Source organism: Pan troglodytes, chromosome 3, assembly GCF_028858775.2.
Source record: "Pan troglodytes isolate AG18354 chromosome 3, NHGRI_mPanTro3-v2.0_pri, whole genome shotgun sequence".
Classification (NCBI taxonomy): Eukaryota; Metazoa; Chordata; class Mammalia; order Primates; family Hominidae; genus Pan; species Pan troglodytes.
The window spans coordinates 185,771,713-185,797,766 of NC_072401.2; the positions used below are offsets into that span (position 1 = coordinate 185,771,713).

Consider the following 26,054-nt stretch of genomic DNA (forward strand, 5'->3'; position numbering starts at 1 on the left):
TACTGGAAACAGGAATGGATCTGGTAGGGTCTCCTTCCGGGAGCATCCCAGAGTTTAGTCTAGTGGGAGGGGACACAGGAAAGCATGTGGTATGTGAAGTCTAAAGGGAGGTGCATGCGTCCTGGGTGTTGTGGGAATCAGATGAAGGGCACTGACTTCAGGCATCACTTCCTCCTGAAAGCCTTCCTCAGGTCCCGATGTTGGGCTCAGTTTTGTAGATTTAGCCAGGGCAATGGGATGCAGGTGGGCTGGGAGGAAGTCCCAGGCAAAGACAGCAGCTTGACCAAGGGTTCAGAGAATTTCTGAGCAATACTGTATGTGTAGAGAACTGTAAGTACCATAAAATGCCAGACAATGGTGCCAGGAGACCAGATGCTGCTCTTTCTTATAGCCCAGGGAAAATGATTTCCAAGGTGAGGTAAGTAAAAGTGGGACAGAGGGAGCGCAGGAGGAAAGGAGGAAGGAGTCCCTGTCAGGAAGCACATCAACCCCACCCCTGGGTACATCTGCCAGCTGGTTACAGCTGATTTCAAAGATGATAGGGCAGCCTCCAGAAAGCATCCCTTCATCTGGCATACTATAGCAAGACCTGGGTGTGTCATGAGAGACCCTACTGCTTTCTGCTTGATACGTTGGGTTCAGGGAGAGCAAGGGCCCCTACAATAACTGCGACAGAACTAGAAAAGCAGGAAGTTTCCTTTTCCGAAACATGTTTTTTGAGAGGGAAAAATAGGCTAGGTGACCCAGAAATAAATACTGCTCATGACTTCCAGGAAAATATTCATTAGAGTAAGAAATGTCAGTGGAATCTTGAATGACTATATCACTTTAGATACCAGTGTTTTATCTGTTGAAGGTGATTTGTGAATTGTTATTGCTCTCTCAAAGCTATTTTTTCTGTATCCACCTTGTGCTCAGTGCCAGAAACCCCAAAGCAAATAAGATATCACCCACCCTTTAAAAGTTAAACAGTCATGTACAGTGTGACCAGGTGTCTGCTTCTAGCATCTCTGACACATCTGTATGTAAATTGTAAGTAATGCAGTATGACCATGGTTTTTGCAGATAAGAGAAACACATCCTTTTTGGTGTTTGCACATAATATAAAACTATAAATGTTTTTGGTGCGAGCAACAATAAATATGTTTGTTAATGTTATCAAACAGATGTTCTCTTAATACCTTTACTTAAATAAAATGAATCTGGACTTAACACTGGCATAGTAATACAGTTCACCTGAGAAATTTGCCCTTGCCTCAGGTTAAAGTAGAAAACAAACTTTTTTTTATTGATTAATTACATGTAAAATTCTATAGTACAGGTAGAGGCAGTATGTGTCAAAGTGGAGCTGTTGTTATGGTGCTATGGACTTCTTTATTTTTGAAAACTATAATTAATTTTAATTTAAACAAACATCATGGCAGCAGCCTACCGTGGCTACCTAGGCTAAAGGTAGGATAGGAGAATCAAGAGAAATTCCCCCAAAGTACACAAACTCTTCACTGAGTGCAAAGCAACAGTTTTATCAAAGACTAAAGACATACATCAGAGTGGAAAGGGATCTTCCAACTTGCAGAAAGCTGTAGACAATGCTGGAGAGAAAAAGAATTCCTCAGTGACCCAAGAAGTTGGCAGCATGAATTCTCTATGTAAAGCACTGGACAAATCGCAAGACTTGCTAAAGTGATCGTCCTTATCATTTCTCACCTGTGACACTAGTGGAAAAATGAATCTAACTAAATCTTCAAGAAAGCCCAGACCCAGCTCAGCTACAGATTAGATTGATTTGGATGCCACCCTAGAGGAATGAAATAGGAAGAAATATGGCCTTTCTGGGGAAAATATTATTTACCATATTATCTCTATTGTTCTTTCTCACACAATGTCCAACATACAATAAAAAATCATGAAACATGCTAAAAACAGTAAAACGTGCCCCATAATTAAGAGAAAAAATAATCAACAGAATCAGATCCATAGATGGCACAATTGTCAGTGAGAAAGGTTAAACATAAAATACATTTTTAAAAAAGATTATTGACTAAATCAAAATTGATAACAATATATTATGGACTTTACAACATATGTAAAAGTAAAACATATGACAATAAGAATATAAAAAGTGCATATGTGGACAAATGGCATTATATAATAAAATTTTGAAACTCATGTCATTTGTGAATATTATTTTAAAGTAGATGTAAATAAGTTATAGATGTGTGTTGAAATGTCTAGAATAACCATTAGGAAAAAAACAATAAAATCTAAGATTAATAAAGAAGATATGGTAGAATTCTAAAAGTACTCAATTAGTGGAAAAAAGATAGGAAAGGAGAAACAGAGGAACAAAAACAGTTAAGACAAGTAAAAAAACAGTATGAAGATGAGAGTTTTAAACTCCAAAACATCAATAATTACATCAAAAATAAATGGACTAAATATGTTATTTAAAAGGCAGAGGTGGGTCAGACTGAATAAAAAAGCAAGACCTGAGGTCAGGAGCTTGAGACTGGCCTGGCCAACAAGGTGAAACCCTGCCTCTACTAAAAATATAAAATTAGCCAGGCGTAGTGCTGTGTGCCTGTATTCCCAGCTACTTGGGAGGCTGAGGCAGGAGAATCCCTTGAACCTGGGTGGTGGAGGTTGCAGTGAGCTGAGATTGAGCCATTGCACTCCAGCCTGGGCAACAAGAGCGAAACTCCATATCAAAATAATTTTTAAAAAATTGTTAAGCCTAAGTGATAGCTATTAAGGTAGTTATGTGAAAATATTTTATGGAAGAATAAGGTGTATACTTAACATTTTTAAAGTAATAATCTGGGTCTAAATTTCCAAATTATGTCAACAGAAATTGGGAGAGAGTGCCAGGGAAGGAAGAGAAAGCATTTTCATTGTTGATGAAGGGAAGGGATAGTCAATATATAATGTTTCATTCTAGATATTGATTTAAAAGATTTGAAAATACAGAACAGCATAGGTTTTGAGTCATCAAGGAAAAAAACAAAAAAAAATTGATCAAATATCAAAGTACATATAAGTGAATAAAAGGAAGCAACCAGGAAGCATTAATACTGAATGAATAAAAAAGGAGAAAACCAAATTTATTAACTTCAAAATTATTGTGAATAGATTAAATTCTACTTTTTTTTGAGGCAGAGTCTCACTCTGTCACCCAGGCTGGAGTGCAGTGGCACGATCTCGGGTCACTGCAACTTCCACCTCCCGGGTTCAAGCAATTCTCCCACCTCAGCTTCCTGAGTAGTTGGGATTACAGGCATATGCCATCATGCCTGGCTAATTTTTGTATTTTTAGTAGACACGAGGTTTCACCATGATGGCCAGGCTGGTCTCAAACTCCTGATCTCAAGTGATCTGCCTGCCTCAGCCTCTCAAAGTGCTGGAATTACAGGCATGAGCCACCATGCCTGGGCAGTTAGCCTATTTTTAAAGAATGTCAAGATGATGTAAGAAATAAAATCCAACTTTATTTACAAAATGCACATTTGAAATAAAATGACACAGAAGAATAGACATAAAAGAATGGGCAAAAAAAAAACCTACACACACAAAGAAATCTTGGAAATATAACGTGCAAAATTGCAACTTGGTGGAAAACTTTCATGACAGTTCAAGACATAAAGAATAAATACAAATCTAGAGGATTTGAATGTTAGTATCAATAGGCTGGATTCAATAGATATTGAAAAGTTTATCTTATTAGCATAGAATGTGCATTATTTTCAAATATAACTGTTGAAAAAACTGATCATATTCTGGTCAAAAAGAAAATCTCAGTAACTTCCAAAAAGCAGAATTTTTGTAGGCCACAATTGCATACTATCTGATCATGGGTAATAAAATTAGGAATTAGTCATGATAATTAACCACCAATAAATCTAACTGCCTATAAATTAAAAAGAAACCTTTATGTAACTTGATGTAAAGAGGAAATGAAAACTTCACCGACAGGCTAGTTATTAACAACAGTGAAAACTCTACATTTTTCAAAACTTCAAGGGATGCATTTTCATTTAGGTGAGAAGCAAATCAGGAATGCTATCATCACCATGGTAATTTATTATTATTACTGTTATAGAACTTCTCAAACAGGAAAAAGAAATGAGAAATGAATGCTGGAAATCAGGAGGCATGTAAGCGTTCCTCTATTGGAAAGTTTTGAAAACTTTTTGTCTGTAATCTGTGGAAAAATGCACTGACGTAGTACACAAACACCCCCCCCAACATACACACACACACACACACACACACACACACACACCAGAAACAAAATTTCACCAAATTATAGGCAATGTACACGAATACTTTCTTCTTCTATTCTGTTCTGTGTTTTTTAAAAAATGCTTATTAGCATTCCATAAGTACGTTTCAACTTATGGATCAAGTGAACTCCCATCCACTACGCATCAAGACCTGTGTTTGAAAAATACACCTAGACATGGATTTCAGGGTCACTGTTATCCATTGAGACTAAGGTTGTTATGAAACTCAGACAACTTCTATGGTCTACATGCTTTGCCCAGCAAACCACTGCTAGAAACATACTCTAAAAAATAAAGTTGTATATACAAGCATCTTTATTACAATATTATTTATAAAACTGAGAAGCAATTTAAAGATTTGATAATAGAGGTCTGGTTAAATTATAGCATATCCACATAATGAAGTAATATGCAGGCATTAAAATAATTATGCCATTTTATTTAGTGGCATAATATTTTGAAAGAAAAAAGCTACAAAATATATATATAGTATATAACGGATGATCTCCTTTTTGGAAGTATTTAAAGCAGGTTTATGTCCAAAAAAGAGTAGAAGTAAATACAACAAAATAGAAGAAAGGACACAATTTCAATGACTGGTTTGGCAGACTTTTTTTGGTTGATTGAAGTGATTCCAAACTCCCTTCTCTGTTTCTGTTTTGTCGAATATAAAGAGGAAAACTTCCTCACTTCCTCAGGTCCCCTTGTGGGTAGGAATTGTCATTTGACTTAGAAGTGGCATTGAGATTGGGTGCGGAGCTTAGGGTGGGAAGCTTTGCTTCCTCATGAAAGACAAGGTGTGCTGCTGGCCAAGCTACTCTCTTCTCCAGTTTGGAATGCGGTTGTGAGGGCAGGATCCCTGGGTCTGCAGCAGCTGCCTTGAAACTATAGGGCAACAAGCATGAGGATAAGCTGATGTGCTGAAATGGGCAAGGGACATAAAGAGCCTGGGCTTTGGCCGGGCGCGGTGGCTCACGCCTGTAATCCCAGCACTTTGGGAGGCCGAGGCGGGTGGATCACGAGGTCAGGAGATCAAGACAATCCTGGCTAACGCGGTGAAACCCCGTCTCTACTGAAAACACAAAAAATAGCCAGGCGTGGTGGCGGGCGCCTGTAGTCCCAGCTACTCGGGAGGCTGAGGCAGGAGAATGGCGTGAACCCGGGAGGCGGAGCTTGCAGTGAGCTGAGATCACCCCACTGCACTCCAGCCTGGGTGACAGAGAGAGACTCCATCTCAAAAAAAAAAAAAAAAAAAAAGAGCTTGGGTTTTAAAAATGACGTTGGTCAGTGTCTGAACCACATAAAGCACTCCTTGTTCTATGATACAAATTAATTCCTTTGTGTTTATCCAGTCTAATCTACATTCTATATCATCTGCAGCAGACAAGTCCTAACTGACAGAGAGAGATAGTGGTGACTTTCTATTCTTATTATTACTTATCTGAATGGAACTAACTTTTCTAAAATAAATGTTGCTTTTGTCATAAGGAACTAAAACTTATTTTGTAGTGTTAACTTCCAACTGCCTTGTAATATGCCAATTAGGACACAGAAGTTCCGTTATGTGACTGTATCACTATTTATCTATCCTAAAGTTGTTGAACATTTGGGTCATTGCCAGTGTTCAAATATAGTAGATAATGCCGACAGAAACATTTCTGTACACTTTCTTTGGTGCTCATAGGTATGCATTTCTGTTAGGATACACGCATGAAGAGAAGAGCTCGATTTGGGGAACGTATACAGTCAACTTTATAAGATAATGTCAAAGAGTTTTGTAAATCTGTTGTTTCAACTTGCTTCCACCAGCACTCACTCTTTCTTTCTTTCTTTCCTTTCCTTCTTTTTCTTTCTTTCCTTCCTTCCTTCTTTCTTTCTTTCTTTCTTTCTTCCTTTCTTTCTTTCTTCCTTTCTCTCTCCTCTCTCTCTCTTTCTTCTTTCTTTCTTTCTTTTCTTTCTTCTTTCTTTTTTGTTTTGAGATGGAGTCTCCCTCTGTCGCCCAGGCTGGAGTGCAGTGGAGTGATCTTAGCTCACTGCAATCTCTGCTCCTGGGTTCAAGCGATTCTTCTGCCTTAGCCTCCCTGAGTAGCTGGGACTACAGGCACCTGTCACCATGCCCAGCTAATTTTTTTTTTTTTTTGTATTTTTAGTAGAGATGAGATTTCACCATGTTGGCCAGGCTGGTCTTGAACTCTTGACCTCAGGTGATCCACCTGCCTTGGCGTCCCAAAGTGCTGGGATCACAGGTGTGAGCCACCATGCCCCGGCCTCTACCAGCACTTTCTAAGACTCAGTTGCTCCATCCTCATCAACACTTGGATTTGGTGGTTTTCAAAATTACCCATTTTCCATTTCAGTGTCTGTGACTATCAAGAGTCTGTAGAGAAACAAGGACCAATAGAACACACACACACACACACACACACACACACACATATATAAAGAGGTATATTATGAGGAATTGGCTTCCACAATTATGGAGGCTGAGAAGTCCCACCATCCGCCATCCACAAGCTGGAGATCTAGGAAACCTGGTGGTTGTAATTCAGTCCTAATTCAGTCCTAATTCAGTCCTAATTCAGTCCTAATTCAGTCCTAATTCAGTCTGAAGGCCTGAGAACCAGGAGCACTGAGAGCAGAAGATGGATGTCCCAGCTGAAGCGATTAGGTAGGAAGGAGTGACTCCTTCCCTCCTAAGCCTTTTGTTCTATTCAGGCCCTCAAGGGATTGGATGATGGCCACCCACATTGGGGAGGGAAAAATACATTACTGAGTCCACTGATTCAAACGTCAATCTCAACTGGAAACCCCCAACAGAAACACACAGAAATAATATTTAATCTGGGGACCCCTCTACCTGTCAAGTTGACACATAAAAATAACCATCACAGTGGGTATGATGAGTTCTCACATTGTAGTTTTATTTTGCTTTTTTTTTTGCTAACAAGGCTGAATGTCTTTACATATGTTTATTGACCATTGGGATACCCAATTATGTAAAGTGTTAGCTCATATTTTTCTATTGAGTTGACTTTTTCCTTTTTATTTATAGGAATTGTGCATATGTTCCAGATATCAACTTGTTGTTTTATTTCCTCATACTTTGTAATTATTTTTGTCCTTTCTAGTAATGTCTTTTCATAAAGAGAAGCTTCTAATTTTAATGACTTCATCAGTCATTTTTCTACACTGTTAGTGCTATCTTTTCCTGCTTAAGAAATATTCTTCTTATCTAAAGTCATGAAGATATTCACCTATGTTTTCTTTCTTCAGTTCCAAATTTTTCTAAACATAGAAGCCTTATGTTTTCCATTTTACGTTTAGATCTACAATCCATCAGGAATTACCTAGAATTAATTTTCATATATGGTATTAGATAGGAGTCAGAAGATGTATATATATATTTATATATATACACACACACATATATAGGAGTCAGAAGATGTATATATAGATACACATATATACATACACACACACACACACACACACACATATATATATATATATATAAAATCTCCAATTGATCTATCATAATTTTTTGGAGACTATCTTTTGTCACTTTGTGGCAGTGTCACTGTCATAAATCAGATATTGGATCATATGTTTGTGGGTTTATTTCAGGAATTTCTGACCTTTACCCTTAGTCTATTTAACTATTCTTGTGGAAATACAATTTGTCTTACTTTTTGTAGTTTAAAGTAGGTCTGTATCTATTAATGGAGTAAATCTTCCTGTTTTGTTCATCTGACTCTAAATAGTTTCAGCTATTCTGGAGTCTGCATTTCATATAAATTTTAGAATCAACCTGTCAATTCACACACACACACACACACACACACACACACACACACACACACACACACAGTTGAGATTTTGACTGGGATTACAGTGAATCTGTAGATCCATTCTGAGAAAACTGATAAAATACTAAGACTACCAGTTTATAAACATATTTTTCCAATTATTTAGGTCTTTTTACATTTCTCTAAATGCTTTTTGATATTAAGTTCTTGAGTCATTTTTATTAGATTTATTCTTACATCTTTCATGTATTTGAATTTACTATAAATGGTATTGACCTTTTAATTTTTTCTCAGTTTTCTGTTGATACCAATACAATAATTTTTAAATTTTGAATTTATATCAAAATGCCTCTTATTAATTCTAAAAGTGAATTCTTTGGGGTTTTTCCAAAACAGTCATCTGTGAATAGTGACAGTTTTTTGCCTTTTTAATTGTTTTACTTTTATCCCTGTCATCTTCCCCTGCTCCCCCGAAGGACCCTCCGTACAAAGCTAAATAGAAGTCCTGCTAGGAGGCACCCTTACCATAGTCCTGAACGCATTTCTCCATAAACTATGATGTTTGCTGCCATTTTTTTTTTTGGTAGATATCCTTTATCACACTAAGGGTGCAGTGTACTAATTACCCAACTTTATTTTAATAAATCTAGTTTAGGATGGTATCAATTGCTTTTCATGTATCTACTGAAATGATTAGATGATTTTCTCTTTCATTCTATTACTGTTGTAAATGATATTGATTGATTTTTTTTTTTTTTTTGAGATGGAGCCTCACTCTGTCACCCAGGCTGGAGTGATTTTTAAATGTTAAACCTGGGTTTTCCTTTTATAAACCCAATTGGTTGGCATATATTATTCTATTGATGTATTGATAGATTCAGGATGCAAATACTTTGTTTCTAATTTTTCTATCTATGTTCATGAAAAAGGTTGTCTTGTAATTTTACTTTCTTTTAATGTCTGTCACATTTTTGTATCAAGATTACACTAACCTCATTATGGAAGTGATTTATTTATTTGTTTGTTTGTTTGTTTATTTATTTATTTATTTATTTATTTATTTATTTTTATAGCTGGTATCTCACTATGTTGGCCAGGCCAGTCTTGAATTCCTGAACTCTGGGGATCTTCTTGCCTCAGCCTCCCAAGCAGCTGGGATTACAAGTGTGCACCACTATGCTTGGCTTGATTTATCTTTATGCATTCTCAGGAAGAATTTCTGTAAGATTGTTATTATTTTTTCCTTAAATGTTTGAAAACTTCACTAGTGGAGTGTCTAATACTGGGTTATTTTAGGAATGGTTTTTAAAGACTTAATTTTAAAACTGACACAGAAGTATTCCAATTTTCTATTTCTTTTTTTCTGTTTTGGTTATATTTCCCCTAGAAATCTGTCTGTTTCATGTGTGCTTTCAAATACATTGGTGTAACATTTTCACACTGTATTACTGGCTTTTTACGGTCTACAGGTTCTCTGTTGATGTCCCTTTTTTCATTTTATTATTGGCTATTTGTGTCTTCTCTCTTTATTTCTTTATAAGCCTTGTCAAGTTTTCATCCATTTTAACAGTTTTTTTTTCCTGAAAACAAATGTGGCTTTGTCAGTTTTCTTTGTTGTATGTTTATTTTCTATTTTATTCATTTCTGCTCATCATGCTTTTCTTCTTTACATTTGGGGATAATTAAATTTGCCTTGAATTGGAGACAAATAATTACTTTTGGCCTTCTTAGCTAATGCATCTTGTATGCCTGTTAATTTCCTTTTAAGGATGGCTTTAGCTGCATTCGTCTTATGCCACTACATCATAAGCAGCATTTTTACTATCCCTCAGTTCAAGATTTTTCTAAGTTTTCACAATTACTTCTTTGAATCAGGAGTTATTTAGAGGTCTGGTTATTTTCCAAATGTATGAGGATTTTTTATTTTTATTATTGATTATTGTTTAATTACATGACAGTCAGAAGACACATTCTGATGATTTCAGACCTTTTCAATTTGTTGAGAAAGGTTTTATGGCTAACATATGGCCATTTTTGATAAATGTTTCATGTATACTTGAAAATAATGTTCATTCAGCAGCTAGGGGCAGAGTTCTAGTAAATTCAATCAGGTAAAAATGTTAATTATATTATGTAAATTTTCTGTATCTTTCTAACTTTTTGCTCTCTTATTCTATCAGTTATTGAGAAAGATGTGTTTAAATCCACTATTATTGTGAATTTACCTGTGTCTCCTTTTAGCACTTCCCATTTTTGACTTATTTATGTTGAGAGTGTATAATTAGGAACATTACAATTTAGAACTGTTACATCTTCTTAGCAGATAAAAATTGATATCAACATGAAATGTCCTTAACTTAAAAACATTCTAGCATTAGAGTCTACATTGCCTAATGTTATTATAGCTGCACCAGCTCTCTTAGTGTTTTGTGCAATGTGTCTTTTAGAAATGCTATTACTTTCAACTTTCTGCATACTTATATTTAATGTATGTCTTTATAAGTAGCCTATATTAGTTTTTGGTTTTATCCAGTCTGATGATAGTCATTTTTAAAGTAAATTTCTATCAAAATTTAACATAGATGCAAAAAAGTGAATAATTCATAAGGGTACTGTTCAGTGAATCGTTAAAAGGTAAAGGCAGCTGTGTACTGAGTACCCACGTCAGAAAACAGAACACGGCCATCACGTGTGGGCACCTTTTCATGCTCCCTTCTCATCACTGTTCACCCAAGGGTGAATACTGTTCTAACACTGCACATTAGCTTCACCTGTTTTGAATTTTATGTAAATGGAACACTATATAAATTCTGATTCATTAAAATATTTAACAAAATATTAGTAAAAAAATTAAAATTTACATTTAATGTATTTTCTGATATTTTTGTGTTTAAATCAGCCAATTAACTACATTTCGTATCCATCACACATTTGATAGCTTTTCCTCTCCTTCTTTAATTTCTTTTGAATAAAGTACACATTATTATTATTGTGCCATTTCCCTTCCTCTATTAGTTTGCTATTTGTACACTTTGATTAACCTCTTCCTTGCAAAGGGCCCCAGAGATGATAAAAATGGAAATATTAGTCTATTAAAGTCTATTAGTCTATTAAATTTTATATAAATATAAAATTTATATTAAAATATAAATTTCATTCCACAACTTCCCAGAAAATACAAGAACATTCAGACACTTTAACTCTGAAATTTACATTTCTCCCATCTTCTGTGCTTCTATTGTCATGTACTTTAATTCTTGACAGGATTTTAATCCAAAAAAGGGATTTTTAGTATTATTATTTATTTAAATTTACCTACACACTCACCCTTTCTATTACTCTTCATTTCCTCCTCCATCTCTATGCTTCCATCTGTGATCATTTTCCTTCTGTCTAAAGAAGTTAATATTTCCTTTACTCTAGCTGGCAATGAGTTCTCTCAGTTTGCTATCTCTATATTTTCTATGGTTGCTGTCTCAGTTTACTATGCTATCATTTTTGAAGAATATTTTCACTTGATATAGAATTTTACGTTGATCACTGTTTTCTCATATCATTTTGAGGATCTCATTCCATTGTCTCCTTGGATTCAAATATTTTGTTGGAAAGTCAGCTGTCAGTCTTATTATTGCCCCACTGAACAATTTTCTCTGGCTTCTTTTAAGATTTTCTCATTGTCTTTGGTTTTCACAAGTTCTGAAATCCATGATGCTCTTTCCTGTTTCACAGCACTTCTTGAATGTATAGTTTGGTAATTCTTGTCAGTTTGGGGAAATTCTCCATTATTATTACTCAAATATTACTTCTGCCCCATTTTCCCTCTCCTGCTGTGACCCCTTCACTATATCCCGCATGTCTCTTACATTCTTTTCTGCCTTGTTCATCCTTTTGCCTCTTCACATTGAAGCTGGATAGCTCTGTCTTTATTTCTAGAGTTCCCTTTGTAAAAAAGATTTTAATTTACTACTGCAGGTCTCCATTTTGTGATTTAGTCTTTTATCAGAGTTATTTTTGTTTTTCTGAGATGGAGTCTCGCTCTGTCACCCAGGTTGGAGTGCAGTGGCGCAATCTCAGCTCACTGCAACCTCTGCCTTCCAGGTTCAAGCAATTCTCCTGCCTCAGCCTCCTGAGTAGCTGGGACTACAGGCACCCACCACCACACTTGGTTAATTTTTGTATTTTTAATAGAGATGGAGTTTCACCATGTTGGCCAGATTGGTCTCGAACACCTTACGTCAAGCAATCCACCTGCCTCAGCCTCCCAGAGTGCTGGGATTACAGGCGTGAGCCACTGTGCCTGGCCCATAGTGGTTTTGGGTCTATTCTGCTTTTTTTTTCTCTCTTGGTTTTTCAGTCAGGCCTTGTTTTCTTATAATCTTTTTTTTTAATTGAATACTACATATTATATGCATAAAATTGTAAATACCACTTAACAGGATATGTAGTTATCTTCTAGTGAGCACACAGTTTTGCTCATGGTGAGGATTTAGGCTATGAGCAGACTACCTTAATCCAGAGTGGATTGTCGAGGATTAAGATGATTTGAAGCTTAGCTGTGTCTTTATGAAGGCTTCCCCCTTGTCTATTTCTAGCTTATTCTTACTGCTAGGGTGTTGCTTTTTACTGTTCCAACTGAAAGTCTGGATTTTTACTAGATTTATTTTCCTTGGTGGGCCCTGAACTCCAATTTTTGTCCTTTCCCCTAACCAATAGTGCTGCCATGTCTCTTGACCTCTCAACTGCTGCTTTTGTGATCAGCATTTGACTGAAGGAGAGATGGGTACCATTGCTGGATGCACCTCTTTCTCCAGGTCTTGGCATGTCTCTGGTCCATCACATGCACACATGCACGCAGGCCAGCAGCTTTTCTAGTTGTTCCTGGAGAGATGCATTGTTTCAAAACAACTTAGCTGGGCATTGTACCAACTAGAACCCCACATTTCAATAAATAATTTTTAAACATAAAAGGTTACAATTTTAGAAATTATCTTTACATTTTATTAGAAATGCATGTCTTAATGAAAGAAGTAGGTGTGCTTTAAAACATTAATTTGTATATTCATGGATAAATATGACTGATTTCTAGAATGAGACAAGTTTAGAATCAATGCTATTTCTAATCATTAAATGTAAGTGCTGAGAAAGTTGTTCACATAAATAAATATATAGAAATAGAAGGAGTTTTTGTACCAATGTCATTTAATTCTTTGAACTGCTTCTTTGAATGCCAAAATCACACAGTGATCTATCATCATGCATTTGAAAACAACATTTCAGCTGACAACTCAATTAAGTTTTTCTTAAATAGTTAAAAAGCAAACACTGGAAACATCTTTTCTTTTAAGTTCTGTTATTTTGTTACTGGATTCACTCACTTTCCAACATTTACATCAATATTTTGAACCATCTGTCTGGTGCTAAAGGCATTTGTATACCGTGTCAATGCATCTTAGGAATATTCTTGATGAGTGAGAGGTATCTTTTTCTTACATATAAGAGGAAAGAACATTTTTTAGTCAGGATGACTTTAGCAATAGGTATGGACGTTGAGGATCTTAGAATTGGTTTCTTTAAAACTAATCTTGCTCTTGGAAATCCCTGGGAATTAAGTCTGAAGACTCCTGAACTCAGAAACTAGGCAGCAGAAGCTGTACTCTATGGGAACTGTGATATCCTGGAAGCAACTGGGCCCGAAGTGATGTTGACAGTTGGAGGTAAGAGGTGAGATCCATCTGACAATGGCATAAGGGATTCTCTTCAAGGTTATCCCCCAACTAAAGCTCTATGTGCAGAGCAGAGAGAGGAAGAAACTTCGAAGCCGGGGCAAATAGGACATCCTAATTATGATCTACTAAGATGATTACAGACTCAAATAATGGGGTGAGAAGGTCCTATCTCCACCCATCAGAGGTGCTCTGAATGCAAGTCCTGCAGACACCGTTCATTTGGGTGGAAGTCATGTGTCTCTGAGAAGGGATGGGACTGCAACCCAAGTGGATGGAGACTGGACAGGTGCAATCCTTCTGCTCCGTCTCTGCAGAATGGTCTCTCCGCAGTGAAATCCCAAAAGGGAAAACATCTGCCCTTACCTCTAATGTTAAAACCCAGAGTGAATAAATGACTGGCTAGGCAACGGCCAGCAATAAATGACAATGGCAAAGAAACGGAGCGTGGAAGAGAGAGCAGTTTCAGATTCAGCAAAGTTTTAGAGGGAGCAAAGTTAATTATTCTGAGGTGAATTTTTTTTTTTAGTTTTTTTAAAATTTATTATTATTATACTTTAAGTTTTTGGGTACATGTGCACATTGTGCAGGTTAGTTACATATGTATACATGTGCCATGCTGGTGCGCTGCACCCACTAACTCGTCATCTAGCATTAGGTATATCTCCCAATGCTATCCCTCCCTCCTCCCCCCACCCCACAACAGTCCCCAGAGTGTGATGTTCCCCTTCCTGTGTCCATGTGTTCTCATTGTTCAATTCCCACGTACGAGTGAGAATATGCGGTGTTTGGTTTTTTGTTCTTGCGATAGTTTACTGAGAATGATGATTTCCAATTTCATCCATGTCCCTATAAAGGACATGAACTCATCATTTTTTATGGCTGCATAGTATTCCATGGTGTATATGTGCCACATTTTCTTAATCCAGTCTATCATTGTTGGACATTTGGGTTGGTTCCAAGTCTTTGCTATTGTGAATAATGCCGCAATAAACATACGTGTGCATGTGTCTTTACAGCAGCATGATTTATAGTCCTTTGGGTATATACCCAGTAATGGGATGGCTGGGTCAAATGGTATTTCTAGTTCTAGATCCCTGAGGAATCGCCACACTGACTTCCACAATGGTTGAACTAGTTTACAGTCCCACCAACAGTGTAAAAGCGTTCCTATTTCTCCACATCCTCTCCAGCACCTGTTGTTTCCTGACTTTTTAATGATTGCCATTCTAACTGGTGTGAGATGGTATCTCATTGTGGTTTTCATTTGCATTTCTCTGATGGCCAGTGATGGTGAGCATTTTTTCATGTGTTTTTTGGCTGCATAAATGTCTTCAAATACCTAGGAATCCAACTTACAAGGGACATGAAGGACCTCTTTAAGGAGAACTACAAACCACTGGTCAAGGAAATAAAAGAGGATACAAACAAATGGAAGAACATTCCATGCTCATGGGTAGGAAGAATCAATATCGTGAAAATGGCCATACTGCCCAAGGTAATTTACAGATTCAATTCCATCCCCATCAAGCTACCAATGACTTTCTTCACAGAATTGGAAAAAACTACTTTAAGGTTCATATGGAACCAAAAAAGAGCCCATCATATGGAACCAAAAAAGAGCCCACATTGCCAAGTCAATCCTAAGCCAAAAGAACAAAGCTGGAGGCATCACACTATCTGACTTCAAACTATACTACAAGGCTACAGTAACCAAAACAGCATGGTACTGGTACCAACACAGAGATATAGATCAATGGAACAGAACAGAGCCCTCAGAAATAACGCCGCATATCTACAACTATCTGATCTTTGACAAACCTGAGAAAAACAAGCAATGGGGAAAGGATTCCCTATTTAATAAATGGTGCTGGGAAAACTGGCTAGCCATATGTAGAAAGCTGAAACTGGATCCCTTCCTTACACCTTATACAAAAATCAATTCAAGGTGGATTAAAGACTTAAACGTTAGACCTAAAACCATAAAAACCCTAGAAGAAAACCTAGGCATTACTATTCAGGACATAGGCATGGGCAAGGACTTCATGTCTAAAACACCAAAAGCAATGGCAATCAAAGTCAAAATTGACAAATGGGATCTAGTTAAACTAAAGAGCTTCTGCACAGCAAAAGAATCTACCATCAGAGTGAACAGGCAACCTACAAAATGGGAGAAAATTTTCGCAACCTACTCATCTGACAAAGGGCTAATATCCAGAATCTACAATGAACTCAAACAAATTTACAAGAAAAAACAAACAACCCCATCAAAAAGTGGGCGACAGACATGAACAGACACTTCTCAAAAGAAGACATTTAACCGAGGTGAATTTGCGTGGGAGCTTTGTTTCGTTTTCTCTAGTTTTTATCTGATGGAAATCAGACTGGAGGGGGAGTGTTGTGTGAATCCCAGGAGGCAGCTGTCTAATCAGGAGTCTGTGGGCCCCTCTCCTGTATCTCCCACAGGCTCAATCTGTGAAGTAGGCGAGCATTGCTCAACCTCGCAGGCTGCTGCCTCCGGGCCATTTTCATGGCTCCACAGGGAGCATGGAATCTGGTCAGCTGAGATCTTGCAAGTCCCCTCAACATGACTGAGGAAAGCACGGCTTTCTGAATCTCTGCCTCAGGGATCTGTGGGGAAGGCGGCAACAAGGGCGATGGGCTGCCTTTCACAATTTCAAACATTAATCAGGGACTTGGGGCAAGATTTTGGTTTCATGACAACTTTGAGGGCGTGGTTTAGCTTTATTCTGTCTTGTTTCCTCATCATTCCCAGGGAACATTGCAGGGAAATGCCCTTAATTAGGGCTCAGTTTTTAGGACCTCCTCTTATCTCTGTCTAGAGTCTGCCTTCTTGCTGGGTATTCCCATCTCGGGCAGTCTTCTACATCCTGATTGGAAAATAGAGCATTAGTGAGAACTTAAAGGACAACCAATGACAGCTGTCACTAAACCCATAGGCTTTTGTGCAAAATAATAATAATAATAATGATGATAAGGTATTTCTTCTTCAAAACATATAACTTCCACCCATTAGAAAATTATTTTGATATACTTATTTTTTTATAACACTTTTTTGGCTTGGACCAAAAATTGTCAACACAAATATGCAAGTCTGTAACGTCTACAATACGGACGATGCCCCCCATAGATGTGGCATCCTGTGCAATTTACAGCTTTCACAGCTGTAGCTGCCATCGTACCTCAAACCCCTTCATCTACAGCTGAGAAAACAGAGGCCTTCTATGGGAGAGGTGAACGTCCCAAGGTCTCCCGGCCTGCCAGCCATCGGGTCTAGCTCTGGTACTTTCCACTGTGCGCACTGCCTTCCTGAAGGAGACTCGCTTCCTGGCAACTCTCTCCAAGGACCGCCAAGTTGAGCCCATAAAAATTACATTTCTCCAAACTTCCTAGAGCCTAGGTTTCCCCTTCCAAGTGTAGCTCCTGCTGCCTGCCAACTTGGACACATCTTGTAACAATAACCCCTGTGCGCTGCATTTTATGTGATGCGAGACAGGTGTGCAACTGTTGAATGCATGTCTCAAGAGAGCTTATTAAAACAGCTAAGCCAATTAACTCTCTTAAAAGCACGTAACCTTTTCCAGGAAAATACATCTGAGGCACAGAAGCTTGTGGGAACAAGTCCTTGGGGGAAAGCATGGCCTTTGATCTCAGAGACACTTTTCCTGGGGTCGGCCTTGCCCACGGGGCTGGGGGACCTTTGGCGGTGGCTCCCTTCTGATGCAGGGAGGAAGAGGGTGGGCTAGCCTGAGCGCAGGGTGACCCTGCAGACTGGCCTTGTGTGCAGGGGTGAGAGCAAGCTGAGGAAGACAAATTAGATGAGAACCAACTCATCCATTAGCGCTGACCCTGAAAACTCAACTGAAAATGACCTACTGGGCACACAAAGTGACTAATAGGAAACCAAGATGAGAGGGAACGTGTGCCATACCCAGGCTGAGTCTCAGCTTCAGGGAGGCAGATGGTGAAACTACAGCCAGGCATAATGAGGCCAAAGGCCGCGCTTTCATCTCTCTATCTGCTGGTGAGCTTCAGATCAGGAAGAATCCCTGGCCCAGGGTCAGTGACTGCACTTCTTCCGAGTGGGACCAGGTGAGAGGAATGAATGACCACGACTGGAATTACGGCCCCTACAGGCCACTTGACATAAGCGATCCACAGGGTCTTTGTGTCTGAGGCACGTGCCTCATGACCTTCTCAATCTTGAAAGGATTACAGTGGCTCCATGCTTCCCACAAAGGAAGCCCTCTTGACTTTCTGCACCACACGGTTTTCCTGACCAAAGCCTCCTTCTCCGAGGAGCTGGTTTCCTCGCATTTGGATCACAGCAGACTGAACCTACCTGGCATGCAACATGCTGACAAGTCCTTTAATGCAAAGCTCATCAGGGTTGCTGAACCTCTTGCCCCTGTCTAGGAATTCCTTCCTCACCCCTCCAATTTGAATCTCTGATTCCCAAGTCTTACAAATGGCCTTATCCCTCATGTCTACTGGAGTCTCATGGTCTCCCAGCCTTCTCAGGTGGTTCTGAGCCACTCATAGGAAGAGCTGAGGCAAGGAGGGAGCAGTGTCTGTGGGCCCTGCAAAGCCTCTTCTCTGCAGTTTTTGGGCAGCAGCCCGGCACCAGCTCTCCTGGACTAGCCAGTCCTGTGGCCTTGTCAATCAGCTCCGCCTCTGCCTCAGTTCTGTGGGTGAGCCCTGAGACATGACACGATCAGGCTCTGTCCTCCTCCCCTTCTCCATGGACCTCGTGGCCTCTCCCGCTGTGCGTCCCTTTCCTGGGAGCCCCGCTTTCTGTCATTCATTGGCCCTCATGGCCAATCCCAGAATTCTCTGGGCAATCTGGAACATGGCTCCTGCTGCCCTCTGCACCTCTGCAGCCCAGTGCGGGGTCTGCAGAGAGGGGGAGGGAAGAGCAGAGAGAGGCTAAGGGATTTCTGCACGCCTCGCAGTGAGTGAGTGGCTGCATGGATCTGGAATCCATGTTCTGGCTTTTTAAAAAAACATCTTCTGCCCTGAAGTTCCTCAAGTGCTCCAGTGAAGTGCTGGAAACACTGTAGCCGGACAGGAGGGACAGGCAGGTAGGGGGTGCAGCTGTCTGCACACCAAGGGCTCAGGTGAGGCAAAAGTGCCACCTCTCTGTCCCACCACAGCGAAGTCCCTCTAACAGACGCTGGATCAGACAGCCAAGGGCCCACAGACTCAGCTAGGAAAGGTGCAGCAGAGGCTGGCAGGGCCCCCCGGGCCCCCAAGCCACCTTTCTGCTCTAGGAGGGGTTTGGTGCTGACAGAGAATGGGGCCTAGGCCTAGGAGGAAGGCATATGATGCAGAAAGGGTGCAGACTGCCCCACTCACCAAACACCTCAGACTCTGGCATTCTCCTCTGAGGGCTAATTTAATATGTGGGTACCTACCTGGAGCCCTCTTCTTTATTTTGCCAGGACTCCTCCCCCCAAATCCACCACCCCCAGACTGTGCTCTGGGGAGTTGGGCTGGCACAGCTGGGAAGGCCAGCAGGAGCCCCAGCAGTGCCAGGCCCTCTCCAGACCTGGCCAGAAACCAGGTCCCAGTGCAGGGATCTCGCAGGCGGGACTGGGGTCAGACAGCCCCAAACGGTAGCCCCGCCACTCACTTTCCTCTGCGTGTTCCCTCAGACTCCATTTCCCCAGCCCTGCGGAAGGGATCGGGGGCAGCCTTTCCCCTGGGGTTCTCTGGAGAGACCCCTCTTTCTGCAGGAGTCTGGAGCAGCCAAGGCTTCCCAGGGAGCCTGACGTCAAATCCAATGGCCTAACTAAGGTAGGAGGCAAAGGGAGGTGGCAGGGCCGCCTCACCCAGCTCCTGAGCGCTGCTACCAGCGCCTGCTCCAGGTCAGATGGCACTCTGTGGGAAGGAACCTTCTTCACCCTAAACAAGCTCCGAGCAGGCAGGACACTGGAACCCCAAAATCAGCCCAGAGAGAGGCCTCAGGATGTGTAGCTGGCACTCGACCTTGAGAGCAACAAGGTCTTCCTCACTGGGTCCCACCCTGGGGTACAATCCTGTACTCATCGTTCCTTTAGGTACTGGCACTGAGGACTGTTAGGATGAAATAGTGTGTGGCCTGACAGCCCACGGCCCCGGCCCTGGTTGAAATCTCCTGATCAGGTCAGCGGAGGACAGAGGGCACTGAGGAAGGAAGGGCAGGCCCTGGGAAGGACTGGGCCCAGCAGGGCAGAGCAGGTGGAGCGCCAGGAGGAGGAGGAGGTGAGCAGCCTGAGAAGGGCCTTCCCGCATTCATACGCTGGTCTAGCCACTGCCTCAAGGAGAGACCCTGAAACACAGTTCACTTGTTCTGATTTGCAGGCATCCGAGTGCAGCGTTGCATGTGGAACGGCTCGCTCCGCCTAGGGAAGGTCAGTCCTTCCCGAGTCCTTCAGCCTTATCTCCTCTCTTCCGCCCTCCCTCCTTCCTTTGCCTTGCTGCTTCCCCCCTTTCACCTCCCTGCCTCCTTTTCTTTCTTCCTTCCCTTCCTTTCTATCCTCTCCCCTTTTTCTTCTTTATTTTTTCCTTCAACATGAAAGCATCAAATGACACATTTTGTTTTCCATTCCTGAGGCAGCGCTCAATTGATTTTAAGAAGTGGTCACAACACAGCTGCAAGGAGACGTGATGAAGCCCGAGGTTGGTCTCCTTTGCCCGCTGCACGCGTTGTGCTGTGATGCAATTATTTTTGACACACCTGGCTACCTAATTAGGCTCTAAGCTCCTCGGTGGCAGGGCTGTGGCACATTCCGACTGTGCCCCATGTACACAGGCCACACAAGAAAACCACCATGGAATGAACACGTCAGTGAACAGCATAGGCAGTTGATGTCCAAATTTCTTTTTCAGAGAAACTCTTTTCCCAAAGAACTTCCAGCCATCTCCTGCCTCTCCAGCCCCTGAGCCACTGCAACTTGACTGGGAAGCTGAGGGCAAGTGAATGCAGTTTGAAAACCTCCGATAGATGTGCGATGCGTGTCAGGGAATTCCTTACTGTAAACCCATAGGGGCCAGTGACTGCCCAAGAATAAATGGAGTATTATGCAGTTGTGTTCAAACAAATTTGGAACAAAGCAATCTGGCTGGAAATAATTTGGTTAGCACACCAGTTTGGTCAGAACAATAATTTGGTTTAAAAGGAATATTCATGACTCTGTGATTTTAAGTTTTTCTTTTTCTTTTTTCTTTTTTTTTTGGTTTGGTTTGTCTGCTGTTACTTACCCTGTCCTCTCTTTTTTGTGTATATCCCAGTTCATTTTCAGCCAATTTTCAAGGGTTGACTAACAATGTTTAGAAATTAGTTGAAACGGCCAGGCGCAGTGGCTCACGCCTGTAATCCCAGCACTTTGAGAGGCTGGGAGGAGTGGATCATGAGGTCAGGAGTTGAAGACCAGCCTGGCCAAGATGGTGAAACCCCGTCTTTACTAAAAATAGAAAAATTAGCTGGGCATGGTGGTGGGTGCTTGTAATCCCAGCTACGCGGGAGGCTGAGGCAGAGAATTGCTTGAACCTGGGAGGCAGAGGTTGCAGCGAGCTGAGATCGCGCCACTGCACTCCAGCCTGGGCGCCAGAGCGAGACTCCGTTTCAAAAAAAAAAAAAGAAAAAAGAAAAAAAGAAATTAGTTGAAACAAACTGAATTGTTTTTCTTGCTATAAAAACAATGCATCCTTGCTACACAAAGTCAGAAATTATAATGTTAAAGAAATGAAATAGCCGCAAAGTCCAGAGCTGGCTGGGGTGCCCCGTTAATAAATGCAGATGCTCTTTTTGCAGCTCAGCAACATTAAATGCTCACGATGCCCACTCTGTCTTGCATTCTTTTGGCCTCTGGAACAAGTGTGTGTCAACAGTTGTCAAGTAGTGTCACTGTCTCAGGGAAGCCTCTCCCTGCCTCTCAGATGGGATGGGGCCCTCATCAGATGGCTACGCAGAGAGTGATACTACCTCCCCTTGCTTTTCACAGCTCTGCTGGGGCTTCTCCTGCTTCTGAAGCCTCTCCTCCTTGGTGTCCTTTGCAGGCTCACCCTCCTCCATCTGGTTACTAAAAATTAGATTTCCTCAAGGCTGTGTCCAGGACCCTTTTTTCTTTCCAGTTCTGCACTCTCCCTGGGTAAACTTCTCCATTCCCACAGCTGCATTGACTTCTGATGCGTCATTGAGTCACGTCTTTGTATCTCCAGCCCTCTTCTCTGAGCTTCAGACCTGCCGGCTCAACGTCCCAGAGCCAACTCCGAATTGATGTCCCTCTGCCTTCAGACTGCTTCTCTTTCAGCTCCACCCGATTCAGTGAAGAATCACCATCTCTGCAGTTCTGTGAGCAAGAAGCCCAGGGCCATGCCTGTCACCGTCCAATCCCTTACTCCCAAATCCAATCCATCCGCAGGTCCTGGCAGTTCCAATTCCTAAGTGTGCCTCCAACCCAGCCATTTCTCACCACCTCTGTTGCCCAGTCTGAGCGATGCTCACCTGCTCTCCAGGTTTCTACAGTGACTTCCTGATGTGTCAGTCTCCCTCATTCACCCACCCTGGATGCCTCCATTCCATTCAGGCTGCAGCCGGAGTAGTGCTTTCAAAATGCAAGTATGATGCCATCACCCTCTTCCTTAAAACCTTCCAGTGACTTCTCATTCATTTCACGATCAGAATAAATGCTTCAGCATGGGCCAGATGCTCATGCCTGTAATCCCAGCTCTTTGGGAGGTTGAGGTAAGAGGATTGCTTGAGTACAGGATTCGAGACCAGACTGGGCAACATAGTAAGCCCCCGCCACCCCCGACCCCATGCCCGTCTCTACAAAACGTAAAAAACTTAGCAGGGTGGGGAGGTGTGCCCCTATCATCCCACCTACTTAGGAAGCTGAGGTGTGAGTATCCTTTGAGCCCAGGAGGTCGAGGCTGCAGTGAGCTATGATTGCACCAATGCACTCTAGCCTGGGCAACAGAGAAAGACCCTGTTTCAAAAAAAAAAAAAAGTATTCAGCTTGGCTCTTAGAGCCTGGCCTGGCCTCAGCCTCTCTCCACCTTATCCACACCACAGCTCTCCTCCCTTCTTTCAGTGTCTTGAAACTTGCATGCTTCCCACCCCATCCAGGGCCTTAGCACCTGCTGCTCCTTGAGTCTGGGGTCTCCTTCCCACCTCACCCATCCCCTCGTGTCACTTTCTAAGGACAGCTTTGTTAACCCTCTCAGATGGAGCTAGACTCCTTATTAGATGATGTCATCATGCTTGCTTTTCATTATTGTGCTTTTGATAACTGTACTTTTACATTTATTTTGATAAGTATTAGATCATCTATCTCCTTCACTGGATGGTAAGTTCTCAGGAGGGGGTGCAGGTGAGGAGGGTCTGTATCTGCTTTTGCTCATGGTTGTCTCCTGAGAGTTCATTCCAAGGCCTTGAGTCACACCCTTTAAAGATGTTTTGTGAAGAAGTGGATTTGCCATGATTTGTGAAGGTTGGAAGTTCGTCCCTGGATTTCTCTTTAAAACTTTCTAATCAACATAATGGATGCTGCTAAAAAACTATGCACTCTTTTGGCCAAGATACCATCCTGCAAAGGGAGATTGGATGTGGTTAGACAGCTATAAAAACTTTTGAACACTGCAGGAATCACTTCTGCAGACAGCAGTCCAAAGAGGCAGCATCTCCTCCATTTCTCTGCAGCAGAAATGGTCGACGCCTAGAAACCCTGCAGAATGCTTTTGAAGATCATTTTGTGGAGACAATCTCACTCTTGAGATGTGAATTTGCAATCCTTTTCTTGCTGACACAGACAACATCAGCGATGCAGATCTTGCCGAAGTTACTGACAAAGGAAATGATGCAATGTGAATTCAACCCAAAGAGGCTTACAGAATTTTGACCCAAGCCTGCCCTTGCCAGACATTAATTGCAGAAGCTTAGGTTTCATTTGATACTTTGATGAGTTTTTAACACATTTCTATTGCATTAAAAAACCAAATCAATTAGCTATCATAGGTATGTGTATGTTATCACATCAAGGACCGCTTGGCAATCCTCAGCATCGTAATCTCTTATACTACATGAGAACAAAAGTGTGAGTGTAGTGGATGTGGATGCATTCTTCTGGAAGGACGTTTACAGTTTTTATCAGTTTCCTAAAGAGGTTCTTGACTAATGAGGGCAGGAGCCAGCAAATTATGCCTTGACTAAGGCCTCTTCCAGTCCTAAAATTACATAAACCACAAAGTCTAATGCCAAACTGGTAATGTTATTTAAAAAGTAGTGGATATCCAGACCACTTGTGTTTCCAATGTTTTGACATCTGCCTGAAAAAAATTCCAGTTTTTAACCAGAGGATTGGTGTCACATGCATAGAGGCCGTGACTTAGCTATCAGGTTTACTCATGCCTCTGTATGAGCAATGCTGAGCTCCTAATTTTCCCTGTGCCTGAGCCTCTGCTTCTAAGGTCAGCCTGACTGAAGGTTGTCAAGGACCTACCATGGCAGGAAAGAGAAAGAGGCTGTACCTGATCCATAATTCTTCACCAATAGCCACTGCATGCCTCCTACTATCCAGATGATGTCACCTTGATTGTAACAAGCAAAACTTGATAGAAGCTGAGTCAAGTGCCCACCCACTAACTCCCCACTCAGCCCACTGCTGGAAAGTGTGGGATTGGAAACCAGGTGGAAATGTGTCTTTCTCTACATAGAAGGTGTCTTATTGGTCTGAAGGCCTGCCCTGGACAGGAAGAGGCCAGGAGAAGAGCCCAGACTCACACCCAACACCATTCCAGGAGCACACGAGTGGTTGCATCCAAGTCCTCCTACTGCTTGGCTGTAGGGAGTTAACATTGCAAAATGCATGGTGGGAGATGTGGACTTAGAACTCCAAAGAGTTTTAAGCACAGACTCTTAAAAGGTTGCTATTTTTTATTCCTTTTTTGTATTTTATAATAGTCGTAAAAATAAACTTAAAAACTGCTGCCACCATGTAAGGTAGCCCTGCTTATCCAAAGAAATCAAGCTGCATTTCTACACCATATCTTACTATTCTCCCATATTCCCTATTTTCCCTCCTTCCTCCCATAGTTATTATCTGCTTTGGGTTCTTTCCAATATGAAGTGAATGTTGGAGTCTCTTCCTCACCACCCCCAACCTCTGCCAATTCTTTTAACATTCAACTAGAAGGATAGGGTGGAGGGATTAAGTGAGTGAACAACACACACTCAGCTCTTACTCCTTGCAGTACACTACTGGGTCATATATACAATTTCTGGCTGATTTGGGGGGCCTACCCTGACTTAGGGTCTGGGATCATTTCCAGAGGCATATTTCTCCCTGCACTCCAATGGCAACATTGGGTGGGGTGCTAAAGGGCCTGTTGAACGATATTAAACGCCTCAAGACTTGAGGTGGAGTATGTTGGACTCTTCACTGTGGGTCAATTTTTCAGCCTGCTGCTTCATCTACCTGACAGGAAGACTTGAACTAGTGCCATTTCTAAATTGCACTTCTAAATATTGACTTAATGGCGAGACTCAGCGTGTCATAACCCAGTTCACTAGAGCAACGAAGATTTTCCAGGCCTCACCGAGAGGTCTGTACAATATCCTGTGGGGAGTGGAGAAGGAAGAGGAGGATTTAAGAAGAAAAATACAATCAAGTTGTGTTTTGAAGAAATGCCCCTGTGCCTCACTTAATCTTGCAGAGACACATGAGTGCTCACTGGGCTATTGGCTGAGGCTGGAGGGAACCAGGGTAGACAGAGAAACGATATCAGCAACCAGAAATACCGCAGCTGCCCCCCAGGAAGATGAGAGGGTGCCAGGGCACACCTTGCTGGGCTGGTAGCAGAGACAGCTGGCTCTCTGAGAGTTTCATTTGAGTATCCAGTTTAGAAGGACTAGACAGTGTCTGAGAGACTAGAGACTTTATTCTATATCTATGAAGACTTCAGCACAGCCAGATCTTCAGCAAATCTTCATTTAGGTCACTGAGGAAACTCTAGGAGGCTATCTTTATAGCTTCTTTCCTCCTGAGAGTTAACACTATAACTGATCTTAAGGCATTTTTGTCACATCCCATTAGCTGTTAGACTGTGAATCAGAGGAAGATATTGGTCCCTTCTTGTCCTGAAGGAGCTGTTTTGGAGGAGCAACAAGATATTTTTCATGCAAATTAGCTTTCAGATTTCTTTAGACACTCAGTGCTATATAAATTTGTATTCTCCAAGAG

At 41.3% G+C, this 26,054-nt stretch overlaps 1 protein-coding gene across 5 annotated transcripts in view; it reads right to left on the reverse strand.

Annotated features, from left to right (window-relative positions):
• ENPP6 (ectonucleotide pyrophosphatase/phosphodiesterase 6) overlaps positions 1-26,054 on the reverse strand; it is a 181,614-nt gene that overhangs the window by 36,400 nt on the left and 119,160 nt on the right. The window lies entirely within an intron of this gene.